At 40.2% G+C, this 19,932-nt stretch overlaps 1 protein-coding gene across 20 annotated transcripts in view; it reads right to left on the reverse strand.

Annotated features, from left to right (window-relative positions):
* Positions 1-19,932, reverse strand: part of JAKMIP1 (janus kinase and microtubule interacting protein 1) — a 254,195-nt gene that overhangs the window by 230,707 nt on the left and 3,556 nt on the right. For 18 of the 20 annotated variants that reach the window (XM_065598218.1, XM_065598215.1, XM_065598217.1 and 15 more), the window contains exon 2: positions 8,766-8,910. The exons of the other annotated variants lie outside the window; for them this stretch is intronic. The gene's annotated coding sequence lies outside the window, so the exon portion shown is untranslated. The remainder of the gene's footprint in view (positions 1-8,765; positions 8,911-19,932) is intronic. 20 annotated transcript variants of the gene reach the window in all.

The following is a 19,932-nucleotide window of genomic DNA, read 5'->3' on the forward strand; positions in this document are numbered from 1 at the left end:
AAATTGCTGATTGATATGTTGAATCAAGGGCTCATAAAAGGCACAAATCCCAGGGGAAGGGATATCCCCCTTTGTCAAGCTGTCTAGAGCAGTAGTTCTCAAAGCTGGTCCACCGCTTGTTCAGGGAAAGCCCCTGGCGGGCCGGTTTACCTGCCCCGTCCGCAGGTTCAGCCGATCGCAGCTCCCACTGGCTGCGGTTCACCGCCCCGGCCAATAAGGGCTGGGGGAAGGACGGCCAGCACATCCCTCGGCCCACGCCACTTCCCGCAGCCCCCACTCGCGTGGAGCGGCAAACCATGGCCAGTGGGAGCCGCGATCGGCCGAACCTGTGGACGCGGCAAGTAAACCGGCCCGGCCCACCAGGTGGCTTACCCTGAACAAGCGGTGGACCGGCTTTGAGAACCACTGGTCTAGAGTAGCTCAGGAGCATGACTGCCTACTCAGAGGAGATAGTTAAGAAACAGGGCACAAACCCCAAATAGTGTGTTCTATAATTAGATTTCACCTATCAAGTGTGAACTCCTCAAGCACTATAACAGCCTTATGATGGAGTCACAGACAGTCCCCTTGGGCACTCCAGTCTATCTTGCCACCCTGACAAGCCTGCCTTTGTGATTTTTGGTGTAAAGGAGCATCTATCAAACCAATATTCAGGTTACTCCCAGTCCCAAACGACCAGGCACTTTCCCAGGTCAACTGCACCTCAGATCACACACGAAAGGTAACGCTTGTAGCCAATCCTATAATAAACTAACTCAAGATTTATTAATTAAGAAAAGGAAACGAGAGTTATTTACAAAGTTAACAAAGGTAAACATACACACACACACACACACACAAATGAGTTACAGTCTTAGGCTCCAAAAAGTAATAGAAGCTGCTGTAATGTACAAGTTCTACATATGCTTTAAGGCTAACAATCTAAGCAGTTTGTGGGTCCCTTGCTTATGCTTAGAAATATTGCCTTTTTCAAATTCCAGGCAGCATAGCGATGACAATTTCTTCTTGACAGGTATTTTTACTCCCTTGTGCCAGAGATCAAGATGTGATGTGATGAGCGTTTGTGCCTGTTCCCTCTACAGGGGTCTGGGAAAAACAATCAACAAGTCATTTGTCCACTGACGTACCACAACAACCTTTTTTTGTTGGGCAGAAGATGACACTTCTTGTGGTAAACTAGTATTTCACACTCGGTAATGCTCCTCTCCTGACTGTGGGGTTTTATAGTTTTAGCAACACTTTTATAGTTACAGAGCAAACACAAACACATAGTACAGATATTATAAGATTAATACATGCAGCATCTTACAGTCATTTAATACAGACTAAACACATTCTTATCAATGTAACATCTATTGTAACAATGCTAACACAGGTGAGCCTGACCGGTTTCCAGCTATGCATTCGTCAGTGTCCAACAAGGCCTACAGGCCTTGGCATGAGCTGGTATCTGCTCTGCCAGCATCACACATACCACCACTGAAAATCAGGCTCTCTGAATATACTTAGTTTCTTTCAAACAGAGGTGAGAAGAGGAAAAAAAACCTCTCATTGACTTGTATAGCAGCAGGATCTCACCCTTTAAGTGGCAAGATAATGTGGTTGTAAAAAAAAAAAAAAAAAAAAAAATTATTGGCAGTAGGATGCGGAGTTTGGGATGCAGAAAGGGACTCCGGGTATGGGGGGGACTCAGGGCTGAGGCAGGGGATTGGGGCACGGGCTTACCTCAGGAAGCTCCCAGTCAGCGGCACAGTGAGGGTGCTAAGTCAGGGTTTCTGCCTGTCCTGGCACCGTGGACCGCGCTGCGCCCCGGAAGCGGCCAGCTGCAGGTCCGGCTCCTAAGCGGAGGCATGCAAGTGGCTCTGTGCGGCTCTTGCTCACAGGCACTGCCCCCCCTCCAGCTCCCATTGGCCGGTTCCCAGCCAGTGGGAGTGCAGAGCCAGTGCTCGGGGAAGGGGCAGCATATGGAGCCCCGTGGCCCGTCCCGCCTAGGAGCCAGACTTGCTGCTGGCCACTTCCGGGGCCCAGCACGGTGTCAGAACAGGTAGAGACTAGCCTGCATTAGTTGGGCAGCACTGCCGATGGGACTTTTAAAGGCCCGGTCAGCAGCACTGACTAGAGACGCCACGACCCAGTACTGAGTTGTGACCCACAGTTTAAAAACCACTGGTCTACATCACAATACAATTATCACAAATGGAATTCTTGCTGCATCTCAGAGTAGTCAAGGACATGAATGATCATTGAACTACTCATGGTTAGAAGTGATCCCTTGAAAATAAGAAAGAGGAACAGTAGCAGTGTGTTATAGGGACAACTGCATCTTTCACAAGCACCCAAATTCGCTACAAAATAAAACTATATTTAAAAAGATAGAAAAAGATGGATTATGAGTCCAATCCAACTCCCATGGACATCACCAGGAATGGAGTCTCTCACTAAGATTATAAGAACTGTCATACTGGGTCAAATTAATGGCCCATCTAACCCATTATCCTGTCTCTGACAGTGGCCTCTACCAGAACTTCAGTGAGTGTACTGAAAAATACAGTTGTTGTGATCCACACCTATCTCCCCCACCCCCAGTTTCTGACAGAGGTTATGGGTCACCCCAAGCATGGGATTGCATCCCTGACTATCTTAGCTAACAACCACTGAGGGACATATCCTCCATTAACTCATCAAGGGGTTTTTTATACCCTATTATACTTTTAGTCATAACAACAACAAGTTCCACTATATCCTTTTGGAAATCGGGCAACCAGAAGTGGACACAGTATTCAAGATGTGGGTGCACCATGGATTTATATAGTAGCATTATGATTGGGCTCTTTTGACTGGGGCAATCTTACTTAATACAAGATAGACATGGATTGGTAATCATTAAAAACTCAAAACTTGCCTCAAGTTGCCACAAAGTGACATCTAAGATTCACTCAAGATTAAGTATGGTAACTACTAGTAAATCAGTTTTTAAATAGCAACAGAGAGTCCTGTGGCACCTTTAAGACTAACAGATATATTGGAGCATAAGCTTTCGTGGGTGAATGCCCGCTTTGTCAGAAATGGTGGCTAAACATTTTCATTGTAACGGTGTTAGCATATTTCCTATTTAAATGCTTAAAAGGACTCGTAGGCCTAATATAAATAGTGATGCTGAGCAATAAGTCAGGATATTTCAAAAGGTAATAAAAGAGTATTACATTAATCTGAACAATACTGTTATGTCTAAGCATTCTCGATCTCAAAATATGACATACAGCAGGGGTTCTCAACCTTTTTCTTTCTGAGGCCCCTCAACATGCTATAAAAACTCCACGGCCCAGCTGTGCCACAATAACTGATTTTCTGCATATAAAAGCCAGGACCGGTGTTAGCGGGTAGCAAGCAGGGCAATTGCCTGGGGCCTCATGCCACAGGGGCTCCCGCGAAGCTACAGTGCTCAGGCTTTGGCTTCAGCCCCGGGTGGTGGGGCTCAGGGCCCTGGCTTCAGCCCCATGTGGCATGGCTTCAGCTTTCTACCCTGGGCCACAGTGAATCTAAGGCTGCCCCTGCTTGGCAGCTCCCCAAAACCTGCTCACAGCCCCCCCCCCCAGGGGACCCCAGATCCCTAGGTTAGAACCAATGATGTACAGCATTAGTCCAACTTGTATCTTCCAACACTGATGCCTATATGTAGAGCTGCATCTAGCAATAATCAAGGATGAAAGAACTCAGACACGTCCCAACTCAATATACATCAATATACATTTCTCATAATCACTGAGACACAACCCAACATGCAGCAAAAAGTCAGATCAACATTTTAAGCATCTCTAAGAGAGGTTTTCCCTTCTACTGTATCAGATTATTTCTTCAAGGCAGGGACTATCTAAATAGGCAAGACAAAGATGACTGGACTAGATGACCTCTCAAGGTCCCTTCAAGTCCTATCATTTTATAAAAGGAAGTATTACCCACTTTTAACAGATGGGAAATTGAGGTACAGAAAGATTACAAAGTCAAGATTTTCAAAAGTGACTAGTTATTCTGGACAGCTTTATTTTAAGACGGGCAATCTGTGTACCTTAGGTACCTTTATTTTTGGGTGCTCTGCAGAAGAGTCTGAAAAGCATGCTCCTTTAAAGTAAGTGCTAAACATTCATCCCTCTGAAAAATAAGGCTTTCATTACAGTATCACAAGTTGGGAAACCAAAAATTGAAACACCCTAAAATCACTTCGGCAACTCTTGCCCTAAGTGACTCGCCCAGGATTACACAGGAACAATGTGGCAGAGCAAGGAACAGAACCCAGGTCTCTCATGCCCCCATCCAGTACCTTAACCATAGGACCAATCCTCCTCAGAACTTCAACAGAGTGTGTAGGACTAATCATGAAATACTACAGTGTTAAACAACTGTAGTTCCCTAATCATTATATACAATCTTATAAATGGACTAGGGAAAATGATACTAGTTAATTTCAAGGTGGCATTAAAATATTGTATGAAAGAAGAATTTAGGAACTAGGAGAAATGTAATTTCTTTATACAGAAGTGAGACTAACTGCTAACAACAAAGGTTTAGATTATACACTGTTTATTAGCTTTAAATATTTGGAATAAAATATATGATGTGGAAAAGTATACCTAATTCCAAAGAGGGTCTGGATCTATGTAGCCTCAAAGCCTTTGATCAACCTAACTTTTTTGTGTGTTTCCTGATTATATCGTGTCCAGCAGGAATTTAACCATGTAAAAACGAAAGCTGCAAGTACATTAAAAAAAACCTACATATTTATTTTTAAAGGAACAACTTAGATATGTTTCTGAAACATCTGCAGCTAATTGTGAAGCATAACTGAATTTAGATTCTCATCTTAACACCCAGCATAGTATTAGTGCAATGCAATTTTATATCCTGTTTTTTTGTAAACACAAGCTCTACATAGCAAGCTAATCAAGGACATAAAAAAAATCTAACTTTAGCCAAGCTACAGATAAAGCCAAGGTTAATAAATTCTATCCAGTGCCAACCATACCCTTAATTATTAGACAGCATGGCTTAAGGAAAGCTGACAGATGGTGAATGAAAGAAAACTAGGACAAGTCCTCAAACTATTAGAATGCTTAGAAAAGACTGAGTGTCTTGCCATTCAACGGGTATTACAATAATAGCACCTTTACACACAATTTTGAGAACTGAAAACATTTCATAATATGTGAAATAGAATCAGATGCCTGATCCCTTGAAAGAAAGAGCCACACTGATAGATTTTAATCTCTTTACTTAACCTTTAAGGAATTGAGAACTGCTACATGATTTTGCATTACATAGTTTGTACTGTCCTAATGAGTGCTCTAGGAATAATTTTACTATAGTCTCCCAAGGACTGTCACAAAATGTGATGTGTTTCTAATGAAAGTATATCAATGAGCAAATATTTTGTTGTACACATAGTAAATAGGGTTTCCACAATTCTAGGTCATCGGTTTCCATAAATTTAAAACCTAACTTTTTTTTAAATTAGTAAATCATTTCTTTATCAGTTAATTTAAAATTTTGGATTAATCTAGTGCTTGATTGACTTTATGGTCTGATTGCTCTGGATGGAGCTAGGCAGTGTGCAAGCTTCTCCACACAAACTTCGCCATGTATTATGAATTCTGACCTCACTATACATCATCTCTGCTATTCTAGTCTTGAGCTGAGGCTTTCAGTCATGATTAATTGTGTGTTGATTTTAAGATATGGACAAATATCCACTAGTAACTAGGATGACACCACTATTACCAAAGGTGAAACAGAGAGGAATTTCAAATCTTTGATGCTTGCGGTCTTCATGCATTCTTTGCTGGAAACTGACACTATATTAGGGAAATCTGATTCCTGATGTAACAGAACTAAGTTGAACCCTTTAAACCTCTATTAAAAGAGATGCTGTTTAACTAAAGAAAGGATTATATCTATTAGACTACCCCAGTCCAAAACCTAATGAAGTTAAAGGGAGTCTTTGATTTGACCTCAATGGGCTCCCAGTCAGGCCCCAGGATCCACCAAGACTCTTCTACTGTCTGCAGCCACATGTTTTTCTTCTTCAGCTAGTTATGTAGAAGAAGATTCCCCACAACCTCATGCCAAACTGAAACCTTCTAAAAACAAAGACATTGACAAGAGTGCACTAAGTTTATCTGACTAATGTGTATAATCATAACCTACAAGGCCCAATTACAGGTGTCAATAAAGGAGGTTTTGGAACAAATTGATAAAATAAACAGTAATAAGTTACCAGGACCAGATGGTATTCAGCCAAGAGTTCTGAAAGAACTGAAATATGAAATTGTAGAATTACTAACTGTGGTATGATATGTACCTTATCACTTAAATCCAGCCTCTATACCAGATGACTGGCAGACAGCTAAAGTAATGCTGATTTTAAAAAAAAGACTCCCAGCAATTACAGGCTGGTAAGCTTAACTGCAGTACCAGGCATACTGATTGAAACTACAGTATAGAATAGAATTATCAGACACATGGATGCACACGATATGTTGGGATCAAGTCAATACAGCTTTTGTAAAGGGAAATCATGCCTCAACAATGTATAAGAATTCTTTGAGAGGGTCAAAAACATATAGACTATAGATCCAGTGGATAGAGTGTACTTGGACTTTCAGTAAACCTGAATCAAGATCCCCCACCAAAGGCTCTTCAACAAAGTATCAGGGGATAGCCGTGTTAGTCTGTATCTACAAAAACAACAAGGAGTCTGGTGGCACCTTAAAGACTAACAGATTTATTTTGGCATAAGCTTTTGTGGGTAAAAACCTCACTTCTTCATATGAACAAGTGAGGTTTTTACCCACGAAAGCTTATGCCCAAATAAATCTGTTAGTCTTTAAGGTGCCATCAGACTCCTTGTTGTTTCAACAAAGTAGGCAGTCATGGAATAAGAGAAAAGGTCCTCTCATGGATCAGTAACTGATTAGAAGACAGGAAACAAAGGGTAGGAATAAATGGTCAGTTTTCAGAATGGAGAGAGGTAAATAGCGGAGGTCCCTCAAGGATCTGTATGGGGACCTGTGCTGATCAACATATTCATAAATTATCTGGAAAAAGGGGTAAACAGTGAGGCGGCAAATTTGCAGACACTACAAAATTACACAAGTTCGTTAAATCCAAAGCTGACTGTGAAGAATTACAAAGGGATCTCACAAAACTGGGTGACTGGACAATAAAATGACAGATGAAATTTAATATTGATAAATGAAAGTAATGCACATTGGAAAACATAAACCCAACTATATATACAAAATGATGGGGTCTAAATTAGCTGTTACTACTCAAGAAAGAGATCTTGAAGTCACTGTGGGTAGTTCTCTGAAAACATCTGCTACAGTGGCAGTCAAAAAAGCTAACAGAATGTCAGAAATCTTAAGGGAAGGGATTGATAATAAAACATAATGCCACTATATAAATCCATGGTACACCCACATCTTGAATACTGCATGCAGTTCTAGTTCCTCCATCTCAGAAAAGACATATTAGAATTGGAAAAGATGCAGAGAAGGTGATGAAAATTGATTAGGGGCATGAAACAACTTCCAAATTAGGAGAGATTAAAAAGACTAAGGGTACATCTACACTACAGGGGGGAGGCGATTTAAGATACGCAAATTCAGCTACGTGAATAGCGTAGCTGAATTCAACGTATCGCAGCCGATTTACCCCGCTGTGAGGACGGCGGCAAAATCGACTTCTGCGGCTTTCTGTCGACGGCGCTTACTCCCACCTCCGCTGGTGGAGTAAGAGCGTCGATTCGGGGATCGATTGTCGCGTCCCGACGGGACGTGATAAATCGATCCCCGAGAGGTCGATTTCTACCCACCGATTCAGGCGGATAATGTAGACTTAGCCTGAGACTGTTCAGTTTAGAAAAAAGTTAACTAAGGGGGCGGGGGTATGACAGAGGTCTATAAAATCATGGATGGTATGGAGAAAGTTATTAAGAAAGTGTTATTTACCCCTTCACATAAACACATGACCCAAGGGTCTCCCAATGAAATTAATAAGCAGCAGGTTTAAAACAAACATAAGGAATTACTTCTTCACACAATGCATAGTCAACCTGTGGAACTTGTTGCCAGGGGATGTTGCAAAGGCCAGAAGTATAACTAGGTTCAAAAAAGATTTAGATAAGTTCATGGGGATAAATCCATTAATAGCTATTAGCCAAGATGGCCAGGGATGCAACCATACTCTGGTTCCCTAAGCCTCTGACTGCCAGAAGCTGGGACTGGACCACAGGAGTTGGATCGCTCGACAAACTGCCCTGTTCTGTTCATTCCCTCTGAAATATCTGGCACTGGCCACCATAGGAAGAAGGGATACTGGGCTGGATGAACCATTGTTCTGACCCATGGGTTGTTCTTATGTACACCAAATGTATTAACTTCTCATTTGACAATGATGCATACTGCAGTTAAACGAACAGCCATTAACTTTTTTTTGGCTGTAGGTCAAGACTGAACAGCTTTCGGAGATGAAGAACTTGTTTACTACCTGTCTCGATTGTGCTCTGACTGTAATTAGTATCATCAGTCTCCTACACTGTAAAAAGATATTCTAACTTGAAACATAAAACCGATAAGTGCATAGATAACACTGATTATAAATATCTGGCAATATAAATAATTAACAAGCTATTTTGTTCCACATTATTTATATAGCATTTAGGTGTGCGTGTTACTGTATGAAATATGCAGGTCAGATATCTGTCAACTTACCATCTATGGGTCCAATCCTGCTTTTGTCAACTACAAAGAGTGAAGGATCGGACACATGATTTCAATGGGAGCTCAGCAACTCTCAGGATCGTGCCCATATAAATTCCGTGAGTCAGAAACTTCTTTTCTTTTGTCTCATGGGATGCTACATAATGGAAATAAAATGGAACAAAATAACGTATTTGTACTGATGAATTTTCATAATTAGTCTTATCTATGCACTTGTTAGCAGCAACTCTCAGAATCAGACCCTAAGACATAGCAAGGGATGCTGACTATATCAATGAAAGATCATGAGAAATTAATTGTCAGATCCGCTGCTTGATCGTGCAGATTGTATTTTTATTAGTAGGTATACTGAAATGAAGAGAAGTGTCCAGAGTGACAAGTCTGGAGTGACCATATATCTGTGGTCAAATAGTTGCACTGTATCTGAATAGCTAATGAATATTTAAATTACATAATAAATAAATAATGTTTAACTTTGAATTCACACAAATTGGAAAAAACATATAATGAATAAAGAAGCCAGGAGCAATTTTCTCTGCACTTCACTTTTTTAAAAATTGCTATGTTTTTAAATTGCCATAAAGGTAAACAAGTCAGATAATTTGTTTGTCCAGCTAGAGTAGGGTGTCTTTGGATTGTCCACATATTAGTTTAACAGTAGAATCACAGTGCTCCATATTTAACTTGACAAGATAGGGTCCCATCCATGTAATCCTGCATACTTTAGAATCTTCTAATGAGTTACCACAGCCTACACCAAATATGCCAGGCAGCAAGACCACTGGTTTTTCTTCTTTCTAAACAACAGTGAGAACAATTTATTTGTCAAAAATTGCTGCACAATGTAAAGAGCTCTCCAGTTAAAGATTTTGATCATCAATATATTCAATACATGCATGATAATTTCTTTCTCCATTAACTCACATTTGCAACATGGGAGGTTTATTTTTCTTTGCAGTAAATTAGCCAGACTACTGCTACTAATAATACCACATCGCTTATCCATAGCACTTTTCATCAGTGAAGCCCAAAGCACTTTACAAAGGAGGTCAGTATCATTTTCCCCATTATACAGATGGGGAAATCAAGGCACAGGGAGGTGACATGAATTGCCCAAGGTCACCCAACAAAGCAGGACCAGGAACAGAACCAAGATGCCAAGAGTGCTAGTACAGTGCTCTATCCAGGAGGCCACATTGCCGATCCCAACTAAAAGAAGAGACTTTCTGAACCGTTTAACAATGAGAATAATTAACCATCTGAATTAGTTTACCAAGCGAAGTAGTAGATTCTCCACCACTTGGGGTCTTTAAATTGAGAGTGGGTACCTTTCTACATGTTCAATTACAAGTTATTGGACTTGATGGAGGAATTACTGTGTGAAGTTCTACAGCCTGTGTTTCGTAGAAAATCAGATTAATTATTGTAATGGTTCCTTCTGGCCTTAAAACCTTAGAACACGAACATTCTTTCATATGAACAGCTTAGTTTCCTAAAGGAAGCCCCAGTGGAAAAACATTCTTTCCAGTTTCAGGCTCTGTCATTCATCCACCAACATGGCAGATGCACAGGGCATTACAGATCACCTGAGGGAGGAGGTCAGCCTTGTGTCATTCAACAACATCGGCCAGATGATCAGGACTGACATTAATGAAACACTAAAGGGAGCTCAGTTCACTCCTTTGTGCAGAAGGACAGCTGTAGCCACAAGAGGCATATGTAAAAAAGGTAATAAAAGGGTAGTGGGAGGAAAATGAGAGTAAAACGCTCATAAACATGCCTTTCAGATCCATGCCACTTGCCACAGACCCCTTGAAGACACACAGTTTGTGGGATTGGAAAGAAAAGGCAGAATGCAGGAGATAGTGATATCACAGCTTGGGATGGGAAAAGGAAGAACACCTCTAACAAAAAAAAATTAAGAATGTGACATAATGATTGGTTTATCAGTTTAGTACATGAAGATCCATATCTAATGTTGCTGTGTTTGGTTACAGCCAAGATTGCCCGAAGCTGGGAGTGGACGACAGGGGATGGATCACTCAATGATTGCCTGTTCTGTTCATTCACTCTGAAGCACCTGGCATTGGCCACTGTCGGAAGACTGGACTAGCTGGACCATTGGTCTGACCCAGTATGGTCGTTCTTATGTTCTTAAGATATTATATCAATTTTTTTAAGTACTTTATGTGCTGCACTCTAAATAGGACATGATTCAACAGACTTGAAGGGTATGTGTTATATGGACCATCTTTGTTTACCTTAGAAGTTTCTCAGTAACAGTGGCTATTTTTCTCAACACTGTTTCTAGTGATAAATTGCTACTTTGCACCACCACTATTTTATACTGGAGATGTGCTTCACAGAAAGCAGTCAGAAAAGTGGTATGTTCAGAGACCCAGGATTTTAAATTTCCACATCTTCTCTCGGGTCTTCTGATTCAAGTCTCTGCTGCTGCATCAGGTCAGCAGATTTCAAGAAAAGGAGAACATCAGCTACGACAGGGATGAAATGGAGACATGGAATTCTAAAAGCCAAACAAGGCCAGCAGACCATAAACATGGAATCTTGGCTTCGGATGGTAATTATTTCTCAGCAAAGCTAAGGCTATCATTCAGTGAAAAATTCTTCCACCAATGTATCCCTCTGCAAACCAAATACAAAACTGCTTCAGAGGATAGATATTTTACATTTATTTTACTAAGATTTTTTTATCAGAAAGAGTAGTGACTGAAGAAATAAATGGCTTCATTTTGAAAAAATAATCAGGGCAAAAAGGGTATGGAGGAGGGAAGGAAAAGAATATATTTGGTGACTGGCAGCCTGAGCCCTAAGCTTGTTTAACTATTACATACAAACAAATCAGAGATTTGTTCTGTGATGGGAATCAGGCAGCCTGTGAATCCCATTATCTCTTCTACCACGTGGTCAATCAATCAATTAAGGTACTGCTTTTTAATCATGAATATGAGTCCAAACACTTCTATCAGGACAATAGTCTGGGATATGTCTCAGCACAAAGACTGTTTTTGTTAAGATTACCATACCAAGATTTCCTGAATTATATTTCAGGCATATCATAAGCACCTAGAAAGTGACAGAGAGTGTACAAGGGAATGTGTAACAGCAACATACAAAGCAAGGGTAAAACTAAATCCAACATCTCTTTTGTTAAAGAACCCATGAATAGCTTTCCAGTGGTTACGAATGACCAAGCAGCACAGAGCTTGAAGGATTAGTATTTTAATTACCCTAAACTCATCAACTTGGCTTATCTCTTACTTTAACTACTACACTCTTTTCTCCATTAAATGTGGCAACACTATATTATTTTCATTTTTCTGAAATATCAGCCAGATTAACTAACAGTTTGGTTAGTCACAAAAATAACTAAAAACAAAAGACATCAAGTTCCATGTCTATTTTGTTTCCAACTTCTATATCAGAGTTGGTCAGTTGGCAAGTGAGGAGATGATTTTTTAAGTACCAACAAAGCAAATTCATGCGGGAGTAGAGGAGAGTGGTCACACACAAATAAATTCTGTCTCCTATACCCAGCCAGTGAAAATAATTCAACAAGGACCAAATTCTCAATCGCCTGACAAGAGCCATTCACTTGGTGTTTCGTACGCAGCATCTCCATAGGTGTGGAGGACAGACTCCTCCCCACCTTTATAGGTACCAACATGACCATTACTGCAGACTTTAGCCTGCACTGGCATGTGCCATATCTCTTCTCACCCAATCCAAGACAATGGAACCACACTGCCAGGGATGTATGAGACCCACTTCCTGGGTGCTGCTACATAGATCCACAGCGTGCACAGATGTTCTAATCCCCCTACATGGCCTCTGCACCCCAGGTTCCTGGACAGAAGAACCACAATACATTTAGAACCCAGAAGGGGTCTATCCATGGAGCGTTTTCCCATGTAATGAAAGGTAGAAGGGTGATGGAGGCCTGATGCTAAGAGCACAGCTGAAAGCCTTGCTAGTGTGCACATTAGAGGTTTGTTATTAAAGAAAACTGTTATTACTTGGACACACACAGAGCAGACACCCTGAGAAAAGTGATACAGTTTTTAGGGTCGCTTTTCTAGCTGTAACCACACTTAGAGAAATTCTATTAAACAAAGACATTGCATGGTATCTGTTAATTATATAATATACAACCTGATATCCTCATATACAAAGATTATATTGAATTCAGAAAGACAAAAAAAAGCATGTTTGTTAACAGTAATAAAAGTTAGACATTTAAATAAATATAAAGTTATGGCCATGTAGTGTAATCTGAATACAAATATAAATCTGTATAAGATTATAATTATCCCATCACATAAATTCTTATAATCATTATGATTCCCCACCCTACCCTCAAACATCTATGTCACTAACTCAGTCTTATAAGAACAATCTCATTGGAGGAGAAGTGGAGAAAGTGTACATTATATAACAGAGAAAACTCCGAATGCACTACATACTGGAAAAGGCTTAACTGCATTTGACACAGGAGGCTGATATTTATCATGAGTGAAGAGGAAGTGAACTGCAGTGAATGAAAAGGCAGGTTATGTAGGAGGAAATTTTTTTTTACTAAAGCTACTGTGAAAATAAAAGCAGATTACCCTGGGGGCGAGGGGGAAAGCATCTGAACAAGTTCTTTTTCTCAAAAGGAGAGCTTTATAAGTGATGGCTATAAAATGCAAAGACAAGAAAGAGCTCCTACTGTACATACCTATAGTATCTACATGAGGCACAAGGCATTCTCCTGCTAGACCAATGTCTCATATGAAAGCTGACAAAACAATTTGTTTTTCTTCCTGCCATGCCAATACATGAAACGAGCACGTTTTCAGAACTGAGCTTTCTGTATTACGGGGAACAGACTGACAGGTTTGTCTCCTTGACATACTTCTACAGTGATTATTCCAAGCAAATCAAACTCTTCTGACATCAGAGAATGAAATAATGTATCTGCACATAGCTTACTATTCCCGTCAGCCTGATTCAAGAGAGGAACAGAGTGTTGAAACACAATCCTGTAATTTGAGTTTATCCATTTATTAAAAGTAAAGATTCAGGTCCTGATCCTGCAATTCATTGTATATGACAGGACTAAAATCAATGGGGCTCCATACAAATGAAAAAAAATCCAGCCACAACAAACTGCAGAATAAGGGCCTTGAACAGCCCAATATTGTTAGAAACGTTATCACAATTTTCATTTTTTAATTCAAAGCAAACTGTTTGTTTGGATCTAAACATTGCCTGTGACACTGTTCTAGCACTGGAGAATCAGAGAATGAAATGCATAAGTGAAGACTTGAATTCTTTAAATTCGTTCACTTTTAACAATCTAAGCAGTTGTTAGAAATACAAAGTGCTGGTTGTGTTTGTTTAAACAACATGCAAATTTTAACTTGACAGGGCCCCTCTAATACCAGCATTGATGACGCATATATCATCGACAATCCCTCGAGGTCGAGGATGATCTCTTTCACAGAAGAGATCATCTTTATTTTATTTGGTGGCCGAGGAGTCCGATCCTTGAGCCACAGGCTCGTTGGCAGACATTGCAGGTGGTGTTGGAAGACAGGGTTAGGCCGCAATTGCTGCGTGACAGTTGCCTTTCCTTTCTTTTCTGGCATTTTTCTGTGACCAGGGCAAGGCAATTTTCCTCAAAAGTGGACGTTCCCTCTCTGACAAGTCTTCACCAGTTATCCCTGTGCTGAGCTGTTGTCTCCCAGTGTGTGGTGTCGATGCCACATCTTTTGATGTTTATCTTGAGGGTGTCTTTAAAGCGTTTCTTTTGGCCTCCCCGTTTCCTTTTTCCTTTGGTGAGTTGGGCATACAGCAGTTATTCAGACTGATATATACGTTGATATAGCTAGCAGCCCTGTTAGAAGTATTCCACAATCTAACGTTTTAACATATTGGATAAAATGTACTCTGGGAAGAAGGCTCTGTGCACCACTTTACTCACCCCTTAGGCTCAAGTTGGATGAAAGCCTTGGGACCCTTAGGCTCCAATTAATTTTAGTGGGCTTTGGATCAGGGCCCTAATAGTATTTGCCCTTTAAAGGCTGGAGTGGGACATAAGGTCCTCTGCCCAGGGTGAATTTCACCAATTGAAAATTACCTTCAGCATGGATAAGTAATAGAAATTGGAGCTAGATTCTTATCCTAGGGCGTGTCTATGCAGGGAAGGGGACCCAGGAATAGGAAGAGTTATGTGCCAAAATTTTCCCATCTCATCAACAAGGCTACCTACACTCAGACACCCACTCCTTCCTACTTTTTCACTCACATTCTTTTACCGCTCATCCAGTCTGTGTTTCTCTCACACTCACCAACATATCCATTTCCAACAGAACCTCTTCAGGCTTGTTAACGCAAGGACATTAACTGGCATAGCTATAGTGGGATAGCTGTTCCACTATAGCTATTCTGGAATAACTCCCTCATGTGAGCATACTATTCTGAAATTCTGGATTACAGATGTTTTTATTTAGGAGCAGAGTGTCCAAAGAGGGAGTTATTCCGGAATAGCTAGAGAAAAAGATTATTTTCTTGCTATAGTTATGCCAGGAAATTTTCCCGTGTATTTTTTCTTTGTTGTTACTAATGTAAAGGCAAGACTATTGGCCACACAGTCCTCAGGTAGCATGCTACTGAGCGAGTGAGAAATCCTACAAGCTTACTACAAAAACCAGAGGCTGTCAAAGCTTTCTATTTAGTATGATGCCATAACAAATAACAATTGAGAAATGCTGCCATGCAGAAATTCCACAAAAATAAAAAATGGGACTGCATAAGGAGTCAAGGAAAAAGACAAAGTTACATGCATAATACCATAGGGGGTTCTCAAACTGGGGATCGGGACCCCAAAGGGGGTTGCAAGGTTATTACATGGGGGGTCGTGAACTGTCAACCTCCACCCCAAATCCCGCTTTGCCTCCAGCATTTATAATAGTGTTAAATATATTTAAAAGTGTTTTAATTGATAAGGAGGGGGGACACTCAGAGGCTTGCTATGTGAAAGGGGTCACCAGTACAAAATGTTGAGAACCACTGCCCTACAACTATAAGGTAACTTACTACAGGGAAAAAAACATTGTAAGTCATTGCTGTCTAAGAGCCAGATTCTTCAAAATTCCACTCAGTTTGGCACATTCACCTCTCAGCCAGTCACATACTACCTGCATCAAGAGAGTCAGGACTACAGAAGTCCAGTTGGAACAATCCCCCCTCACACACACACCCCCCAATTCTGAAATTCCAGTGTAAAACTGAAGTTCCCAAAGCTGTTAACATTCTTCATGACAGCCCTGAATGTCATATTCTTAACAGACAAAAAGAATATAAAAATAAAACCTACAAAAATATTTCCTCACTAGCAAAAAGAGACAAATAAAATGTGTTTTAAGTGGAGAAAGACTAAACACATTCATATAAATGAATTATTATTAATAATAAATAATAAATATGTAGGTCAAAATCTGGAGGACTAAAACACTGGACAACGTTTACACTATTTAATGTAAGAAAAAAATAAAAAATAAAGTTTACTCTTTACTCTGAAAGAACCCCAGACATTATAAACTCTGATACAGTAGTAGCCAAAGTACCAAGCAAAAGTTAAGGGATTATGTTGAATAGATGCAGCGAATGAGCTTCTCTAAGTCTATCATACATACTGGTCCACTGAATGCTCTTAGTTTCCCATAGTGAAATTCAGTTTGCACTCATCTTTCTTAAAACAATTCTCATGAGAGCTAATACGTACAAGTAGGACAGAATGCACTTCTGATTTAAATAAAAAGTCAAGGAATGGGAGAGAGATTGCATGTGAATGGATTCTTCTTTAAGAAAGAAAGATCTGCAATGTATTTGGATGGAATCCAGTCAAGAAGAAAACGGTTATAACAAAGCCTACATCAAGCCAGTGCCACCCAGCTGTTAATGAAAGATGAAGACAGGATCTGTTCCAATGGAAATGTCAAGATGCAGTTAAGAACATTAGAACAGCCATACTGGGTCAGACCAAAGGTCCATCTAGCCCAATATCCTGTCTTCCGACAGTGGCTAATGCCAGGTGCCCCAAAGGGAATGAACAGGTAATCATCAAGTGACCCATACCCTGTTGCTCATTCCCAGCTTCTGGCAAACAGAAGCTAGGGACACCATCCCTGCTCATCGTGGCTAATTGCCATTGATGGACCTATCCTCCATGAATTTATCTAGTTCTTTTTTGAAACATAAGACTTGGCCTTCACAACATCCTCTGTTAAGGAGTTCCACAGGTTGACTATGCGTTGTGTAAAAAAATCCTTCCTTTTGTTTGTTTTAAACCTGCTGCCTATTAATTTCATTTGCTGACCCCTAGTTCTTGTGTTATCAGAAGGAGTAAATAACATTTCCTTATTTACTTTCTCCACACCAGACATGATTTTATAGACCTCAATCATATCCACCCTTAGTCGTCTCTTTTCCAAGCTGAAAAGTCCCAGTCTTATTAATCTCTCCTCATACAGAAGCCGTTCCATACCCCTAACCATTTTTGTTGCCCTTTTCTGAACCTTTTCAATTCCAATATATCTTTTTTGAGATGGGGAGATCACATCTGCACGCAGTATTCAAGTTGTGGGCATACCATGGATTTATACAGAGGCAAAATGATATTATCTGCCTTATTCTATCTCTTTCTTAATTATTCACAACATTCTGTTTGCCTTTTTGACTGCCGCTGCACATTGAGTGAATGTTTACCGAGAACTATCCACAGTGACTCCAAGATCTGTTTCTTGAGTGGTAACAGCTAATTTAGACCCCATCATTTTATATGTGTAGTTGGGATTATGTTTTCCAATGTGCATCTGTTAGGCTGCATTTGTGCAGGCTGGAAGCACCAGAAGAGTGATGCTCTTCACCTCTAGAGGAGGGTTTGCCTCATACTCACACCATCATCTTCCAACACCTCATCAATCAGTTTAAGGAAGCCAACCTGCAGCAATATCACCATCACAGATAGTTCTCTCCACTCTATGGGATGGACTTTGAAGTGCAGTTTCACACACAGGGAGGGCAGAAAGGGTTAAATGAAGAAAGTATTCTGAATTTCAGGGCTATTCAGAACTAATGACCAAAGCCAAATATAAAATCACAGTATCACAAAAATAATAGACCCCCCATACCCACCTATATTTATCTGCTTAGATTCAAGGTGCAAGGGAGATTATTTCCCACTCCCCTGCAATTGTCGGTTGGAAAAGAAAAAGGAGATAGTGAGGAGAGGGACAAGATGGTATAGGGGATTGGAAATGGAATAGGGAACCTTGCACCTTCAGCCCATCAGTTCAAATCCAGCCCAGATAGGTAGGGATTTAAATAGCATCTGACAGCATATGTGAAGTGTTATTGTGACCTCACAATAGGAATCCACATAAAAAAAAATCATTGCAATTGTCACCATCTTGGGAACTCTCAACAAAATGAATGAACAGAATGAAACGCCCCTCAATCTACATGTGGTCACTACAGAACACAGCTAAGGCAACACTGGCAGAAAAGTGTAAAGAAGATTGCACCATAGCTGCCTGTTCTTGCTCCCGTTATATGGATAAAGGAAAGGACTTCAGTCTCCAGGACCAGCAAGCTGCCACCTAGGTCGCTTTGTTTTAAAACAAGATGATGACAAGAAATTAGAACAAAATTTCACAGAGAGAAAAAAAATGTTCCTCGTTCTTACCTGAATAGCTAAATCAAAGCAAGGAGGGGAGTAGATTAAGCTCAAAATGTATACATGTAATTCCCATTAGCTTTAACAGAAGTAACGTATGTGCATCCTGTAGAGGATATTCCCAGAAGACAATGTATTTCCTCTTCAGCACATTCTGAACATTCAAACTAAAGCAAAAGTGAAACTACAACATGCAACAGTGTCACACTGCCAATGACACTTCCGTACAGAACAAAGAGGAGACAGTTAAAATAAAACAAGGGTGACTGGAAATATTTGACAGCCAATACCTTTTTAGAGTGGCTCCAAGATACTGAAGAGGTAAAGGGGGACTATGGCTGAATTAAAATGGCACTTTGAATTATGACACATGACACATACATGAGTTTCAACTTGGGAAACCGTAGCTTAGGCAAAAGATTGCTAAAACAGTCTGAAAGAAAGTAAAAAAAGAGTGAGACAGGAGAAAACTTGACAAAGCAAACAAGAGAGTTGCTGAGTTGATTCTGCAATGAGCTGCCCTAACAGAGCCTGCATCTGTGCAGTTAACTGGGGCTGCAGTTAGCAACACCTGAAAGAGGTTCACACAGAGATGACCAAGCAGATAGCTCGTCTTTTTTAACCTTTACATTGATTAATTTATCAGTTTCACCTCCAGAAAAAAAATTAAATCGATAGTACCAGATCTTAATAAGAAAAAAGATCAAATTATCTTTGCTGCTAGCATTTCACAACAGTCACCCCAGCACCTCCAAAAAAATAAAAATAAAAAATAAGCCTGTAAGGCCAGAGAACTTCCTTCATTTTCAACCATTCCCTACCATTAGACTGAATTAACAAACCAAGACACTGAACTATACTACCTGGAGGAAATGAAGCTCACCAAACTAGTAATTTGTTTATTCATAGTTTCTAAAGGCCCCTTACATATTCCTTTAGGTCACGTGTCCTTTGCTAATCTTTCCAGGCTCCTGACCTCAGAATCAGGAGAAACCGAAGTAAATATAGTAGAGCATTTAAAAAAAAAATCTACATATATTTAACAAAATCCCTCCACAAAGCCAAAGGATGGGGAGGTAGATAAATTAGGGGTTGCCATGAGGCCCAACTGTGTTTTTTTCCCTTAATTTCAAACAAATTCCCCTCCACAAAGTCTCTTTTATCATATTATGGAGACATTGTGAACAATTAACAAAATGCACTGTAACTATATAGTGATATGCCCAAAAGTAGCAAAACCAAGCATCAAACAGCAGGCAAGATAATCTTTCACTCTGTAGTCCTGATTTCAAAGTGCCTTCTCCCAGCCGCTCCACACTCCAAATTCACCTGCAGGCAGGTGCCTCCCAAAATATATATATATAAAAACTACACACATACCATATTAATGAAAGAGTATGTCAAATTCAGAGAAGG

This window comes from Chrysemys picta, chromosome 5, assembly GCF_011386835.1.
Source record: "Chrysemys picta bellii isolate R12L10 chromosome 5, ASM1138683v2, whole genome shotgun sequence".
NCBI classification, from domain to species: domain Eukaryota; kingdom Metazoa; phylum Chordata; order Testudines; family Emydidae; genus Chrysemys; species Chrysemys picta.